The sequence below is a fragment of the Vicia villosa genome, linkage group LG1 (assembly GCF_029867415.1).
Source record: "Vicia villosa cultivar HV-30 ecotype Madison, WI linkage group LG1, Vvil1.0, whole genome shotgun sequence".
In the NCBI taxonomy this organism is placed as follows: domain Eukaryota; kingdom Viridiplantae; phylum Streptophyta; class Magnoliopsida; order Fabales; family Fabaceae; genus Vicia; species Vicia villosa.
In genome coordinates this window covers 239773823-239782811 of record NC_081180.1, presented here as the reverse complement: position 1 = coordinate 239782811, position 8989 = coordinate 239773823, and positions in this window count along the sequence as shown.

Below are 8989 nucleotides of genomic sequence, written 5' to 3'. Positions count from 1 at the left end.
TCTCTGCTTTTTCTTTCTAGAAACAACAAAATCTGCTCTCACATAAACCGCTTCTAATCCTTGGCTCTTTCTCTCGGTATCTCTCTGCAAATCTCACTCAATCTCGCATGCTCTCTCGCTTAATACTCTCGGCCTCTCTCGCTCATGGTCTCTCTCACGATGAACAAAAGACAAAGATAGCTCTCACCTCTCTCGGGAATCACTCAGATTCATTCAATTCAAACTATCATACCTAGACAAACCGCAATAAACAGATAAACAAGGGATTCTTGCAAGGATTAAAATCACATACAACAGTGACAAAATAGTTCAAGCATCACTGAATACAACGATTTCAACGGTTACTAAACATTTGAAAAGGAAAGCGTTACCGTCGGAGATGCAAGTTATGGCGTGTGGTTGCCGTGGAGTTGTTGTTTTGGATTCTGCTTTGTGCTCAATTGCGTCGGTTGCGTTTTTTCTCAAATTTTCTGCAGGTTAAGAGAAACGTTGACGTCGGTAATGATTGATGTTGGATGAGCGTTGGTGAAGTTGTGAGTTGACTCAGTTTGTAACAGTGTTTCGAGTTTGGAGGGGATAACGTTTGAGAATGTTTGAAAGGTTAAGTGACTGTGAGCAACGGTTGATGCTTGGAGTTTGTGAGGTTGAATGGTTAAAGGATTTGTTTATGGTTTTTGGAGGTTTTGAGAATTTTGTATGATTGAAGATGCTAGTTCTGTAAGTTGAAGGTTTTTGTGTATGGTGATCGGTTTCGTGAGATGATGTTGGTGAAGCCTGAGTTGAGTCAGGGTGAGGGCGCTGAGTATAATTGATGAAGTGAAGGAGTATGATGATTGAAGGCTGAAAGTTGAGGGTTCAAGGTTATGTGTTTTGTGGCAACGGTGGTGAGATTTGAAGCGTGTTTTGTGTGAGGAATGTATGAAGGTGTAGTGGTGATTTCGGTTTTCTGGGCAGAGAGGAGGTTTTGAATTTTTCAGAGTTGTTTTTTTTCTTTTCTCCTCTGTTTTTCTCGCTGTGGCCCCCCTCTGTTGCGTTTCTTGGCCAGCTTTTATAGATAGAATGAATGGATTTTAGGGGGGAAAGTTTGGATGAAATTTGAACTTTTATGGTATCCTGATTCTATGCTTTATAATGCAGGTGTGGTGTAGGAACAAATTGGTGCAAGATTTGGCTTTGTTGGGACAGATTTTTGGAGCTTTGTAATTGGCATGGCATGGACAGCATCGATTTTGGACTGTTGTGGTGGTTGGAGAAAGATGCAGAGCAGCAACAAGAGGCGTGGGATAGCAGAGATAAACTCAACAATTTTCTATTTTTTTGTATTACTTTTTTTGTATTATATTTTTTTAATGTAAAAAGAAGAGTGTAAATGGACCTTATGAATAGAACTTGGGCCCAAAATATCAAAGCCCCCATTTTTGTTTGTATATTTTTGGTTAATAAAAATAAAAAAACAACATTAATCTAATTAAAAACAAGAAATAATAAATAAATAAAATTTACATTAAAACCTAAAATCAAACTTTTTATATATATTTTTAAAACGAAACTTGGATGATAGGCAAAGATGTGGATGTAAAAGCTGTTTTTGTTGACTTTAATAAAAAGTCTATTTTTTCTAAAATATGCAACGATGCGACGATTGAACTATGAATGCACATGAAATATGAATGTGATACTATCAAATGAACGAAATACGTAGGTCAAAAATTGGGGTGCGACAGATGCCCCTATTTAAGTTTCTTCTATCGAAGATGTGAAGAGACTTAAATACAAAGTACACAATTTTTGTCCTAAGATCACCGCAACAATGCTTATTACATGAATGCAATGGACACTTTTTTGTTATTTTTAATGCAATATGATTTGAGACACTCTGAATTCTGTGGGGAATATAGTGCCACAAGAGACAAACTAATGATGAAGAGGCTTCGAAACGAGGGATAAAACTCTGGGTAAAAAGATAGTAGGAACATCTAAGGGTGGCATTAGACGACATCAAAAATCAGATAAATTCGAGAATGACATTGAATGAGGTTAAAACACTTTACTAGGGATTGTCACATCCAATTACTCGCTTTTGGATGACAACAAAAAACATGACATTTGATGACTGGCTTTGAATGGAAACGAAAGGTTATGACATCCGATAACAGGCTTTGGATGGCAATGAAGGATTATGACATCTAATAACAGGCTTCAGATGATAATGAAGATTTATGACATCTGATAACAGGCCTCAGATGGCAATGAAAGATTATGACATCTGATAACAGGCTTCAGATGGCAATGACATCCGATAACAGGCTTTGGATGAAAGAAGATTATGACATCTGATAACAGGCTTCAGATGGCAATGACATCCGATAACAGGCTTTGGATGACAATGAAGATTTATGACATCTGATAACAGGCCTCAGATGGCAATGAAGGATTATGACTTCCAATAACAGGCTTTGGATGGCAATGAAAGACTATGACATCTGATAACAGGCTTCAGATGGCAATGAAATATTATGACATCCAATAACAGGCTTTGGACGGCAATGAAAGGTCAGAAATCCAATGACTAGCTTCGGATGAAAGGACAAACAACGTTTTGGTAGATGCCAAGCAAGTTGGGCTTTGATCTCAAGGTAAGATGTAAATGAGTATGAATTTTGTTTAGATGCATGATTTTTGAATTTTTTATGCATGATATGTGAATGATGAATGTAATGCAATTGGTTATGACAACTGAGGTAGACTCTTTTGTGAAGGAAGATTGGAACTCAGATTCCTCAACACGAGAACATCGCTGACTCTGTTAGGTCACACTGATGATCCTTTTGGGAAGGACTGATAAACTTCTTGGGGATCGCTGAAGAAAATTGCCCCTGATTGACTGCTTGCTAAATGATCCTTGCTTCAGTTCTTGAAATGAATGTTGGTAATACTTGCACCCAATATAACTTTTGAATAACAGGATCTTGAAGTAACGTGCCCCTGATAGGATCACTAATCAAGTTTCTCGACTGTTTGAACTTGCTTGAAGATGAGTACTTACAAATAAAATGTTCATTCAAAAATGGTAATTTCAATGCAACGCTCAAAGCATATTTTGAAATCAAAATCATTGTTGGAATGATATTATTGATGTAAAGAAAATGAATCAAATGTCCACACATGATAGTCTAGACATTCAAAGTAATGGATAAAGAAAAAGATATGATAAAACAAACGATTTTCAAAGATCTTTAGGAGTCAGGTTAACGCAACCTTGTTATAGTATGCTTTCAAAACAAACCTTGCTTCAATTAGGTCTTTTGAAGGTTGTAACGTGGCTTGGTTCACGGTTTCAGAAACAAAGGATATAGGCTCAAAATTTATTTGTACCCACCCCATTCTTCGCGATGAACTTCAATCCTATGTTCAGTTAACCCAAATTATGCATTCAGGTTCCAAGAGACTTTGGAATTGCACCTATGATAATGATGATAGTTTAAAGGCCAAGGGAATCTTTGAGATTGCAGTCACTTCTTCCTTTCGATAATCACAACATTTTATGGTTGTTCAAGGAATTTATTGACTTCTCTTTTTTGCTTTATATCCCTAACTTTTGCCTGAACTGTTCCATTTGAGATTACAGCCAGCGGGATGCCCAAATTTTGCCTAAGTCTCCTTCGTAGGTTTTAACTTAGCGGGCTTTTTCATTGAATATATTTTTTGTATTTGGAAGGATAGTGACTGCTTTGAAAATGATTAATGATAACCATCTTGGTCACTTTTGATCGGAACCCTTATTGAAAGGTGTACTTAATGATTTTCTTGAATTGAATGCACAAACAAATTAACTGAGAACTACCCTGCCCCAGGTTAAAATTGCGGGTTTTCGTTTTAAAAAGAAACTCCAACTTCGAAGGCTCAAAGGGGTTGACTAGGGATTAACTTCCTTATTTCTCCAGTGTTTGGGGATTGAAACAATGCCTTTACATCATCAGCAAAGTTCTATTTGAAAGCATACAGTTCAACTATTGAGTATTTTGTTTTCATCATCCTCCCTCCAATCTTTGCACAAAACACAAGTTTGATAGAAGAAAGCGAACAAGAGATATATTTTCTGTTTTTTGTTTAAAGATAAAGCATAGAGAAGCACGCAATGGATGTAAATGAATTGATTCAAATATGCAATGCTCATTTCATTAAAATTAACATTTTGAAACAAACAACATTCAATGCAGCACACAGTACAAACAAGTAAATTGCAAACAGTAAGGAAACATGGCCTAGTGAAATAATCAGTGACGAGGATGAACAGTCCTATCTGATATATTGGCTCTTCAATTGGATAACTTGTATTCTTAACAAATCTTGGCCTCATTGAAGTTCTTTCATAGTCTTAAGATTCATGCCTCTAGTTCAATGTGTTGAGGAATCAACATGACGGTAGACATACCACTTGAGGATGAAGACAGACGAAATGAGTCTTTTATTGACAGCTTGAATGCATGAATGCAGATGCATGAACTTTTTATTTTTTCATGTAGGAATGATGCAATGTCATGTGATATGGAATGCAACATGATGTTATACAAAGAATGAATGATAAATGTAAATGGATAACAGAACCTACTGAGGAAAGCTTCTTATAATAAGACAGTTCTATGTTCTTTTACCCAAGAATCCCCTCACAAGGTTAGCTCTATAGTTTTTGGATATAACATAACCGCTACAGATGGAACGGGTTCTAAAGGTCCTTGGAGTTAACGACGAAATCAGATTTCTGCCATGCGATGGGCGAACCATCTTATGACAAATTTCATGACTAAGTCTCCTCCAAGTGGGGTTCTCGTATTAGCCATTCAAGGTGTTCACCTTGGGGACTAGCACTACACAACCACCTCCTAACTTATGTTTTCCTCTTGTTTTTCAAAGCTCGGGTTGAGAGCTTCACTCAAATATCATTCCCATACCCACAATTGAGTATATACAGAAATAAATAAAAAGCGATAAAGCAAGTGTAAAGAAACATAAATAATACAAGAATAAACATAAAGAACATAAGCATAAAAAACACAAGAATAAACAAAAGCAAACACTCAAGTACAAAACAAACTAAACTAGGGTTGACTCTCTTAGGATAGTCCCCAGCAGAGTCGCCACTTTCTGTAGCGGTAAAAATGTGACTCGACGCGTTTCACGCATTCGAAGTACAACAGAGTCGCCACCGAACTTTATTTATTCCAAGAAGGAAAGGGGAAATATCGATAAAACCCACAAATTAAAAAGAATATAGGATAAGTTGGTCATCGCAACCAAATTAGGGTTCGGGAGTCGGTTAAGCAAGGGGAAGGTATTAGCACCCCTCACTTCCATCGTATTCGATGGGACCCATTTAGTTAGTTTCGTGTTTGAGTGTTTACATGATGTTTGTGTTCTTTAGCTTATTAATCGAGAAAAGATGAAAGAAATGTTTTTTAGCGTTTTTATTATTATAAAGAAAAAAGAAAAGATTTTTTATTATTATGCTCGCCAAGACGTTTGTATCTTGTGCCTACGTATTCCCTAGTGCAATGGGAAAGTCAGAGCAATCGTAGTTCGGGCTAGGAACCACGAAAAGATTTGTTGGTTGATTTTAGCTAGAGGTACTCGATCGCTTTCAAATGGAGATACTACGCGCACATGGATATGATATCACTACAAGAATGGATGACTAAATCAAGATAAGACATGATTTTGGCCATCATCGCATTCGAGTGGAAGATATTGAATCTTCACATGTGGAAGTATGTTCGTATTGAAATTGAATAAGTGTCTCGTTTATGAAAAGAGATTTAAAAGCCATAAGGCAAAAATGTTTGAATGAAATTGAAGTTGTGTTTTAAAGGGACGTTTAGCAAAGGATTGAGCATAGGTGTTCACCTAGCGCGTCTTTACCCAAGGTATTGAACAGGAGCTAGCCCCATTTTCACTTGTTGTCCAAATTAATTAATTTTGGTTCAAAAGATCAAGGTATTCAAGAGGTGTGCACTTCTTGTCACAAGATCTTTCGGTTTGATTAATGTATTTTAATTCAAAAGATCAAGGTATTCAAGAGGTGTTCACCCCTTGTCACAGGATCTTTCGGTTTGATTAAGTGTTTTAGATTCAAAAGATCAAGGTATTCAAGAGGTGTACACCCCTTGTCACTCAATCTCTTGGTTTGATTGATGTATTTTGATTCAAAGGATCAAGGTATTCAAGAGGTGTGCACTTCTTGTCACAGGATCACTTTGATTAATTAAAGAGTTTTGGTTCAAGAAAATCAAGGTATTCAAGAGGTGTGCACTTCTTGTCACTTGATTTCTTTGATTTGATTAAGAAAGTTTTTTATTGTTTGATTCAAAGGATCGAAGGTATTCAAGAGGTGTGCACTTCTTGTCACTTGATCACTTTGATTTTATTAATGTGTTTTAGTTTCAAAAGATCAGGGTATTCAAGAGGTGTTCACCCCTTGTCACAAGATCTTTCGGTTTTATTAAAGAAAGGTTTAAAAAAAGGAAGTGTTAGTCCAAAAGAATCGAGGTATTCAAGAGGTGTACACCCCTTGTCACACGATCTTTCGGTATGGTTAAGAAAAAGGTTTTAAAAGAAGAAACTCGACGTTGGATCGAGAAGTTTATTGAAATCGCCTTGACTTTGGACCAAGGTTCATTGTTCTTTTGGATTGAAAAATTAATTTAATATTTTGAATTTTTAATATAAGAAATACAATCTAATCTAAAAATATGTTTTTTGTATATTTTTTTTTATATGTTAGGAAGATAAAACAATTTGTAAAATAAAATTAAAATATAAACACGTAAAAGGAAATAAAATAAAACAAGATGGGCCACAAAAAGAAGTAGATAAGGGATGCGTGGATTGCAACCTGATGGTGATAAGCAAGGAAAAACGTTGGGCCACTAACATCAAAGCCCAAAGAAAAATAAAATTGTCAATCAAAAGGGGGTTTTACGGACCACTGGGAGTATACATGGCAATAGATCTGGCTCTACAACTTAAGCCCACAAAAGTATTTGGAACTAGAAACCCTAAACAAAAAAAAGATGGAGTCCGCCCCCACACTATTCAAACGGCCACCTCTGTTCATCTCTCTCTCACGATTCAATACTCTCTCCCCTGTTTATAACAATTTCAGATCAAAATGAACATACCACTACACTACTCATTCAATATCTCTGCTTTTTCTTTCTAGAAACAACAAAATCTGCTCTCACATAAACCGCTTCTAATCCTTGGCTCTTTCTCTCGGTATCTCTCTGCAAATCTCACTCAATCTCGCATGCTCTCTCGCTTAATACTCTCGGCCTCTCTCGCTATATCTCTCTCGCTCATGGTCTCTCTCACGATGAACAAAAGACAAAGATAGCTCTCACCTCTCTCGGGAATCACTCAGATTCATTCAATTCAAACTATCATACCTAGACAAACCGCAATAAACAGATAAACAAGGGATTCTTGCAAGGATTAAAATCACATACAACAGTGACAAAATAGTTCAAGCATCACTGAATACAACGATTTCAACGGTTACTAAACATTTGAAAAGGAAAGCGTTACCGTCGGAGATGCAAGTTATGGCGTGTGGTTGCCGTGGAGTTGTTGTTTTGGATTCTGCTTTGTGCTCAATTGCGTCGGTTGCGTTTTTTCTCAAATTTTCTGCAGGTTAAGAGAAACGTTGACGTCGGTAATGATTGATGTTGGATGAGCGTTGGTGAAGTTGTGAGTTGACTCAGTTTGTAACAGTGTTTCGAGTTTGGAGGGGATAACGTTTGAGAATGTTTGAAAGGTTAAGTGACTGTGAGCAACGGTTGATGCTTGGAGTTTGTGAGGTTGAATGGTTAAAGGATTTGTTTATGGTTTTTGGAGGTTTTGAGAATTTTGTATGATTGAAGATGCTAGTTCTGTAAGTTGAAGGTTTTTGTGTATGGTGATCGGTTTCGTGAGATGATGTTGGTGAAGCCTGAGTTGAGTCAGGGTGAGGGCGCTGAGTATAATTGATGAAGTGAAGGAGTATGATGATTGAAGGCTGAAAGTTGAGGGTTCAAGGTTATGTGTTTTGTGGCAACGGTGGTGAGATTTGAAGCGTGTTTTGTGTGAGGAATGTATGAAGGTGTAGTGGTGATTTCGGTTTTCTGGGCAGAGAGGAGGTTTTGAATTTTTCAGAGTTGTTTTTTTTCTTTTCTCCTCTGTTTTTCTCGCTGTGGCCCCCCTCTGTTGCGTTTCTTGGCCAGCTTTTATAGATAGAATGAATGGATTTTAGGGGGGAAAGTTTGGATGAAATTTGAACTTTTATGGTATCCTGATTCTATGCTTTATAATGCAGGTGTGGTGTAGGAACAAATTGGTGCAAGATTTGGCTTTGTTGGGACAGATTTTTGGAGCTTTGTAATTGGCATGGCATGGACAGCATCGATTTTGGACTGTTGTGGTGGTTGGAGAAAGATGCAGAGCAGCAACAAGAGGCGTGGGATAGCAGAGATAAACTCAACAATTTTCTATTTTTTTGTATTACTTTTTTTGTATTATATTTTTTTAATGTAAAAAGAAGAGTGTAAATGGACCTTATGAATAGAACTTGGGCCCAAAATATCAAAGCCCCCATTTTTGTTTGTATATTTTTGGTTAATAAAAATAAAAAAACAACATTAATCTAATTAAAAACAAGAAATAATAAATAAATAAAATTTACATTAAAACCTAAAATCAAACTTTTTATATATATTTTTAAAACGAAACTTGGATGATAGGCAAAGATGTGGATGTAAAAGCTGTTTTTGTTGACTTTAATAAAAAGTCTATTTTTTCTAAAATATGCAACGATGCGACGATTGAACTATGAATGCACATGAAATATGAATGTGATACTATCAAATGAACGAAATACGTAGGTCAAAAATTGGGGTGCGACACCTACCCCTGCACGTCAAGCACTTAGGACCAACACCTTCGCCGCCAGGCCACTTTT